The 9,001-nt window shown below is 29.9% G+C and overlaps 1 long non-coding RNA gene across 1 annotated transcript; it reads right to left on the minus strand.

Moving 5' to 3' along the window:
- Positions 1 to 3,113: 3,113 nt before the first annotated feature.
- Positions 3,114 to 5,680, minus strand: LOC115967274. The gene is made up of 3 exons (XR_004086418.1): positions 5,622 to 5,680; positions 5,458 to 5,529; positions 3,114 to 3,237 (listed from the first exon to the last, which is right to left on the minus strand). It is a non-coding gene; the product is annotated as an uncharacterized LOC115967274 (long non-coding RNA).
- Between the last annotated feature and the right edge of the window lie 3,321 nt (positions 5,681 to 9,001).

Here is a 9,001-nt window from a genome sequence, read left to right on the forward strand (position 1 = left end):
ATCATTTTGGCCATTAAGAAGTTCCAAATGAAGAAGCAAACAGCCAAACAACATTAGAAATCTATATGAAAAGTTTGCGCAAGGTATCACTGGACACATGAAATACTTACAATTTTCACTAATATTTTGCTTCCTTTATTACTAATTGCTTAAGCTTTTAATGCTGCAGATGATTCAATAAGTGTATCCTCTCAATGCGTGAGGAAAGCGTATCTAGTATCTACTCGTCATTTCAAGCATATACCATCAAGATTCCAGAAGTAGTAAACTAAGAATATATAACGTAAAACTTTTTTTAGAAGAATATATAACGTAAGATGGAATATTTACCGTCTTCTTTTATTGTCCTTAAAAGGAGGTCCCTAGAAGGAAGTTCTTGCAATGCAGCAATCACAGCTTTCTTAGCAGCCCATCCATGGTACGGACCAAAAACTTGCTCATAAGCTATTGTACATAGCTCAACTAGTGAATTTCCCCTGTCATGGTGGAAGTCGTTATATATTTATATATGTTCAATTAAAAATGATTTACTTAAGGTGGTAGAAACAATAAAATAAAATAAAAGTATTATGAACATACAGAGTAGTGAAAACTAAGAATTTTTGTGACCAAGACACTAATTGGTTTTTGTGTAGGCAGGGATTGAACCCAAAATTTCTTATTCAACCATCAGAGATTTTACCATTTGACCTAACTGGAACCCACCACACACACACACACACACACACACATATATATATATATATATATCATTTTTATCTAATTTAATTTAATTAGGTAGTTGCAAAAAAAAAAAAAATTTAAAAGAAATATTAATATATTATTATTCTTTTTTTTTTTTGAGAATTTATTATCTTTTTTTCAAATGTTATGTTCAATAACGATCTTTCTTAGAATAAAATTCATATATTATTTTATACCTCGAGTAAAATTCTTAAGAAAATCATTTTAAATATAAATTGAAAACTATGAATGATATAACCACTTCTATGTTTCTAAATATATACATTGTTTTATAACGGAGGAGAAGAAAAATTCTAGGACAAATTATTTTCAAACCTAATTTCACAATTAATTAGCTTGTATATCACTGTAAATGGTGAACACTTTTTATATGCTACAAATTAAGACAAGTTTGGAGTAGGGATGGAACCAGGATTCAAAGTTGGAGGGGGCCAAAGTATAAATACAAAAAAGTTTATGAAAATCAAAACTAACATCTACTAAGAATCATGCATAATCATATCCTAGTGAATATTTTTCAGTGAGCGTATTGTCCGTTTTTAATTTTCAAATATTTGCAACAACACCAGCTATTAAATCTCCATTTTCATATGACTACTAGCAGGTACAGTGCTATATTTTTTTTTCAAATTTTTTTTGGGGGGGGGGGGCATGGCCCCCCTCTGCCCTAATGTGGGTCCGTCACTGGTTTGAAGAGAAATTTTTCAAACTCATTCTATATATTTTTATTGAATGTGAATTTTGAAATTATAATTGTTGGATTGCATATTCTGCATATTCTTTACATGCATAAAAATTTAGTTCAAATTGAATTTTTTTTACTATTCGAACAATAAACGTATTTTTTATGCATAATTTTAGATCACAAAACATGAAATTTAAACATTTGATTGATGACATAGTTATTGATCTTTAATTTTCTTAAAATTTTTTAAAATTTACATCTAATAAAAAGATATATGAAGAGCTTAAACGGTTTTTTTTTCAAATTAATTTAGAGAATAAAAAAATTCCTAATAAATACACTACTTTTAATAGATTATTCACAATCATATAAGTCACTAAAATTGTAAAATTAGATGCTTAAGATCTTAAGATGCTTAAGATCAGTGGGGCCAATTACAGAGCAGAAAGTCTCAGGGAAAAAAAGAACAAATGTTGAAGCAGAATGTCAGTTTGAAGTGCCTTCGAAACGCATTCAAGTATCGAATATTGATGAGCAATCAACTTCTTTATTGGTGGAGGCTGATAGTCAGCCCCGCCAACAACAATGAGTTGCCTAGTATGGAACTGTCGTGGGCTTGGGAACCTACGTACAGGAAGAGAGCTCGTGGAATTAATTCGGGCAAAAGATCCCTCTGTAGTGTTTTTAGCCGAAACACTTACAGACGAAGCAAGGCTAGAGTTCATTCAAAATAGTATCAATTTTGATCATCGATGGGTAGTTCCAAAAGTGGGGCGCAGTGGTGGTCTGGTTCTCTACTGGAGATCATCAATTAATTTGACTATAGAAGGATCAGATAAAAATTTTATTCATGCTGTTATTGACAAAGGTTTGGAAAGTGAATGGTTTTTTACAGGATTTTATGGTGAACCTGAAACAGGAAGACGATCTGAAGCTTGGGAGAAACTTAGGAGATTGAATTCAAGTCCAGAGAGGCCATGGTTGTGTTGTGGCGATTTCAATGAAATAGTTCGTCAGGATGAAAAGTTGGGAGGAGCAATTCGGTCCCATAATCAGATGCAACAGTTCAGAGATGTGATCGATGAATCACTACAACAAAAGTGGACTATGGTGATGAAACCAATCGTCACAATATGTCCTTATTTCGTCACCGAATACATATGGTGACGAAATGGTGACGAAACAGTGTTCGTCACCTAAGCTCCGTCACAGAATGTATTGGTGATGAAAATGTTTCGTCACTAATAAAAAAATGATAGGTGACGAAATTTTTTCGTCACCAATAAAAAATGATAGGTGACAAAAGTTTTTCTTCACCTAATATTTTCGTCACTAAACCTTATTTTCAGTGACGGAATATTTCGTCACCAAATGTTTTTTTTTTTCCAATTTCAATAGATTAGGTGACGAAGTTTTGCGTCACCGTTTATTTTTTTTTATTTTTTTATTTTTTAATTTCAATAGATCAGGTGACGAATTATTTTGTCACCAATTTCTGCTTATAGTCAAATATGGCGATGAAAATTATCGTCAACAATTTTATTTTTTTTATTAATATTCTTTACATTTACTTGCCATTACATTAAACTGCTCATTTCTAACCAAATCCATAAAAACAAACATCCATTCATTTCTAACCAAATCCATAAAAAAAAAACATCCATACAATCTAAAAATGCAATAAAGATGTTCACAAAGTAATTACAACCATTTATATACAAATGATGTCTTAGCTTCCAAACTTTATAGAAAATTATTTGAGTTCAAGTAGCCTCACAAAAGCTATCTTTTTGCCACCAATCCCATATCTGCACAAGTATAAAGGAAAATACATCAATAACAAACTAAATTGCAAACCTATATCCCTAATAAGATGTACTGCAACAAAAAATATTATAATTAGTAAGACAATGCAGAAAAAGTCCACAAAATACCCAATAACAAACTAGACAAAATAATCATAGTGCAGCATCATATGAAGCCAAACTATCAAAGAAAGAAGACTCACAACATTCTCATCAAATAAAAACCAAACCCCCATTACAAATCATGGAGAAATCATAAAGAATGCAAAAAAATCTCAATTTAAAACAAAACAAATAGAGTGAAATCCAGCCACCATCATAAACACAAACCCAACCACCACAACGAATAAAAAATCTAGCCAACACTATTTAAAAAAAAAAAAAAAAAAAAAAAAAAAAAAAAAAAAACTAGCCACCACCATTAAACAAAAACCACAGCCACCACCATTAACACAAAACATAGCCACCACCATTAACAAAAAAACCCAGCCATCACAATAAACAAAAAACTCAGCCACCACCATAAACAAAAAACCCATCACCACTATTAAACAAAAAAACATAGCCACCACCATTAACACAAAAACCCAACCACTACCATAAATAAAAAAACCCAACCACCACCATTAAACAAAAAACACAGCCACCACCATTAACACAAACCGAGCCACTACCATAAACAAAAATCTCACCACCGCCATTAAACAAAAAACATAGCCACCAACACAAAAACTCAGCCACTGTTATAAACCAAAAACCCAACTATCACAATAAACAAAAAGCATAGTCACCACCATTAATTAACACAAAAACCTAGCCACTATCATAAACAAAAAATCCACCACCACCATTAAACAAAAAACACAGCCACCACCATTAACATGAAAACTCAGCCACTGTCATAAACAAAAAACCCAACCATCGCAATAAACAAAAAAACCCACCACTAACATTAAACAAAAAACTCAGCCACCACTATAAACAAAAAACCCACCACCACCATTAAACAAAAAACACAATCACTGCCATTAACACAAAAACACAATCACTGCCAAACAAAAAACTCATCCATCACAATAAACAAATAACCCACCACCAACATTAAACAAAAAACCCAAACACCACCATAAACACAAAAACCCAACCACATAATAAACAAAAAATCCAACCACCATTATTAACACAATCCACCACCACCATTAAACAAAAAATCCAACCACCACCACAAACAAAAAACCCACCACCACCATTAAACAATATAGCAACATATACCATATACAAGCCTCAATAATAATGCTGGAAAAGTATTTATGTCTTTAAACCGTTGTGACAAGCTTAATTATCATCTTAATTGTAAAAGAAAAAAAAAAGATTAAATCCACTTTTGCCTTTGAAATTGTTGTTGTTGCATGATACATGTCTTGTTCTGAGAGTTGATTAATTTACTTTTGTATCTTTCAGGGAATAGTTAGTGAAGAGAAAGTGGACTCCTTTAATATTCCATTGTATTACATGTCTCCCCAGGAACTAGAAGTTGCTGTGGATTGAAATGGGTATTTTAGTATAGAGAGAATGGAGGACTTACCTCCCATTCAAGAAATAATTACTAGTACCATTCCTAAAAGCCAAATAGTTGCATCTCACATGTTTATTATGTCATGTTTTGCCAAATTTGAAAATATTGACTAAATTTTTTTGAAAGATCTATTCCAGATTAGCAAACGAAGTAAGCACCAAAAACACACTTAAAGAGTTGACTAGAACTGAAATTGTTAAACAAAGTGCACCACTTTGACTAAATATTGCTTAGTTTGAAAATGATATTAACAAGTAAACCAATGTTACTGACAAGTAAAGTAAGCACACAAAAACATAGAAACTCATAAAACAAGCATTTTGGGTACACAGAAGTCAGCCTCAAAAAAACCAAAAAAAAAAAAAAAAAAATTCTTTAATGTCCTAGAAAAACCCAAATTCAGTACCAAACAAAAACTAACAAAACCCACAAAAATTAAACTTAAAAATCTAACATATCAAGTCACAAAATTGCATTTATTTAATAGACACATTTATGCACACGCATGAAAGGGAAAAAAAAACTATAAAAGCAATGTCTAGAATCCATAATGATATACATAAATTTGCTGCTAAGTTTAAATATTATAAAATCAATAGGGATTGTTGTTCCATATCTCAAAAAATCAATATGGAAAGACTCATTACCTTCTCCAATCCCAAAAGCTATGTCCTAAAATCAACACCCTCTCTAATCCCAAAATCAATATCCTGCTAATCCTGGAAGAAGAAAAAATAATCCACAAAGTCACCAAGTTTAACATGAGAGAGAGAGATAGAGAGAAGAGTGATGTGAGAGAGAGAGAGCTTACCAGTATTTTTGGGAGAGGTTGAGAGGCGTGGGTCTGTGTATGGGAGGAGAAAGAGGGAGTACTAGTGTTTTTTTTACACCAATAAAATAAAATAAAATAAGTAAGGCTTACCTACAATACTTAGATGCTGTTTCTTAGATGCTATTTTTTAGATCACTCTCTTAAGATTTTATCACGTGGCTTTTTTATCATGATAGAAGTGTATTTTTAAAATTAAGTAGCCACATGAAAAAATCTTAAGAGAGGAACTTAAGTAACCGCATCTAAAATACTGTATATAAATTTTACCCAATAAAAAATAATGAAAGAAAAAGAAACCTTAAAAATTTAGAACCCGCCTGGAAATTGGTCACCGCGCGAAAAGAAATAAAAAAAAATTCACTACGTGCTGTGCACTACTCAAAACAAAAAACTGAACCTCTACTTTTAGTTTACAAACTTTGTGCTGCTTTGCTAGTCTGCTAATTCTATTTGTATACACAACCATTCAATGAGAGCCACACCTTTATTTTTTAGTTTTTAATATAGAATGAATGTGAGCCACATAACTTTGATATTCTTTCAGGCCTTGAGATTTTGTTTTACTTGCAACACTGTACATTACACTACTTTCTTCTTTTTCTTTTTTGTTGAGTGTACATTGTACTACGTACTACATCTCAAAAAAATTATTATATATATTACAACTACTACTTGATAATTATGATTTAGCTTTGATATTCACATAATTTAGGCTTTTTTTTCTTCTTATGATAATTATGATTAGGAAAAAAAACAGTAGTTTTGATTATTTAAGTGAATAAATTTAAAAAGTACTTAATTTTTCTCTAACATTAATTCATTAATATATATATATATACACAAATAAACAAATAATAAACATTTTATTTTTAAGATTACAATTCAATATATGTGATGGTCCATTTTGAAAAAAAATAATTAAATCTAAATGAAAGTATCACTAAAATATGTGGTAGTCCGTTTTTAAATTTTGCTATTTTTATTTTCTAAATATAAGATATGAAAACCCTCAAAAATCTTTTACAAATTTTTACCAACATATTATTAGTAATAAAATTATTATATTTTTCCTTTTATAATTATAAAATAAATATTTATGACGTCACCGGTCGGACCCAAAAACTAGTAACTAGTTACTTTTTTAGCTCCTTGTTCGTATCAGTTTTTAAAACTAGACTAGACTTGCCAATTCAACCAGGAACCAATCAATGATCTGGTTTGATTATAACTAAAAACCGAAAAATAGTAAAAAACCAAGATTAACTACGAATCGGTTGATCAACCGTGAAAACTGAAAACCAGGACAGCTCAATCGGTTTTTGAATGTTTCTATTAAGATGCCAAAATGATACCGAAATAATAGTTGTTATAGCAATAAAAATTCATATCAAATTAAGAAATATAGGGCTGGGTTCAAGTTACACCTAATGTAACTCTAAAAAATATTACACCACCCAATAACTTATTATTGAATGCATATTTTGAAAATCTAACCGTTAGATTACATGATCTATCTATTCTTAACATACATGCCAATTTTCATGCCAATTGGATGTAGTTTACCATTTGATCTTTAAACTCATCTTTTATGCGTTATTTTAAACTACAAAAACTTGAATTTAGACAATTGATTGATGACATGCCTATTAATCTTTGATCACCTTGAAATTTTGTAAGCATGAAAAATATATAAAGATAATGTAATCTAACGGTAGATTTGTCAAAATCCACATCGAATTAAGAAATATAGGGTTTGGTTCAAGTTACACCTGATGTAACTCTAAAAAATTTTACACCATCCAATAACTTATTATTCAATTCATATCTTCGAAATCTAACCATTGGATTACATTTTCTATATGTTCTTAACATGCATGCCAATTTTCATGTCAATCGGATGTAGTTTACCATTTGATCTTTAAACTCATCTTTTATGCATTATTTTAGACTACAAAAACTTGAATTTAAATCAATTGATTGATAACATAACTATTAATCTTTGATCACCTTAAAATTTTGTAAGCATAAAAAATATATGAAGATAATGTAATCTAACGATAGATTTATCAAAATTCACATCGAATTAAGAAATATAGAGCTGGGTTTAAGTTACACCTGATGTAACTCTAAAAAATATTACACCACCCAATAACTTATTATTCAATTCATATTTTGAAAATCTAGCCGTTGGATTACATTTTATATATGTTCTTAACATGCATGCCAATTTTCATGCCAATCGGATGTAGTTTACAATTTGATCTTTAAACTCTATTTTTATGCATTATTTTAAACTACAAAAACTTAAATTTAGACAATTGATTGATGACATGCCTATTAATCTTTGATCACCTTGAAATTTTGTAAGCATGAAAAATATATATAAAGATAATGTAATCTAACGGTAGATTTGTCAAAATCCACATCGAATTAAGAAATATAGGACTTGGTTCAAGTTACACCTGATGTAACTCTAAAAAGTGTTACACCATCCAATAACTTATTATTCAATTCATATCTTCAAAATCTAACCATTGGATTACATTTTCTATATGTTCTTAACATGCATGCCAATTTTCATGTCAATCGAATGTAGTTTACCCTTTGATCTTTAAACTCATCTTTTATGCATTATTTTGGACTACAAAAACTTGAATTTAAATCAATTGATTGATAACATAACTATTAATCTTTGATCACCTTGAAATTTTGTAAGCATAAAAAATATATGAAAATAATGTAATCTAACGATAGATTTATCAAAATTCACATCGAATTAATAAATATAGAGCTTGGTTCAAGTTACACCTGATGTAACTCTAAAAAATGTTACACTATCTAGTAATTTATTATTCAATTCATATTTTGAAAATCTAACCGTTGGATTACATTTTCTATATGTTCTTAACATGCATGCCAATTTTCCCGCCAATCGAATGTAGTTTACCATTTAATCTTTAAACTCATCTTGTATGCGTTATTTTAAACTACCAAAACTTAAATTTAGACAATTGATTGATGACATACCTATTAATCTTTGATCACCTTGAAATTTTGTAAGCATGAAAAATATATAAAGATAATGTAATCTAATGGTAAATTTGTCGAAATTTACATCGAATTAAGAAATATAGGGCTGGGTTTAAGTTACACCTGATGTAACACTAAAAAATATTACACCACCCAATAACTTATTATTGAATTCATATTTTGAAAATCTAGCCATTGGATTACATTTTCTATATGTTCTTAACATGCATGCCAATCGGATGTAGTTTACAATTTGATCTTTAAACTCTATTTTTATGCATTATTTTAAATTACAAAAACTTGAATTTAAACAATTGACTGATGACATG

The sequence above is a fragment of the Quercus lobata genome, chromosome 11 (genome assembly GCF_001633185.2).
Source record: "Quercus lobata isolate SW786 chromosome 11, ValleyOak3.0 Primary Assembly, whole genome shotgun sequence".
In the NCBI taxonomy this organism is placed as follows: Eukaryota; Viridiplantae; Streptophyta; class Magnoliopsida; order Fagales; family Fagaceae; genus Quercus; species Quercus lobata.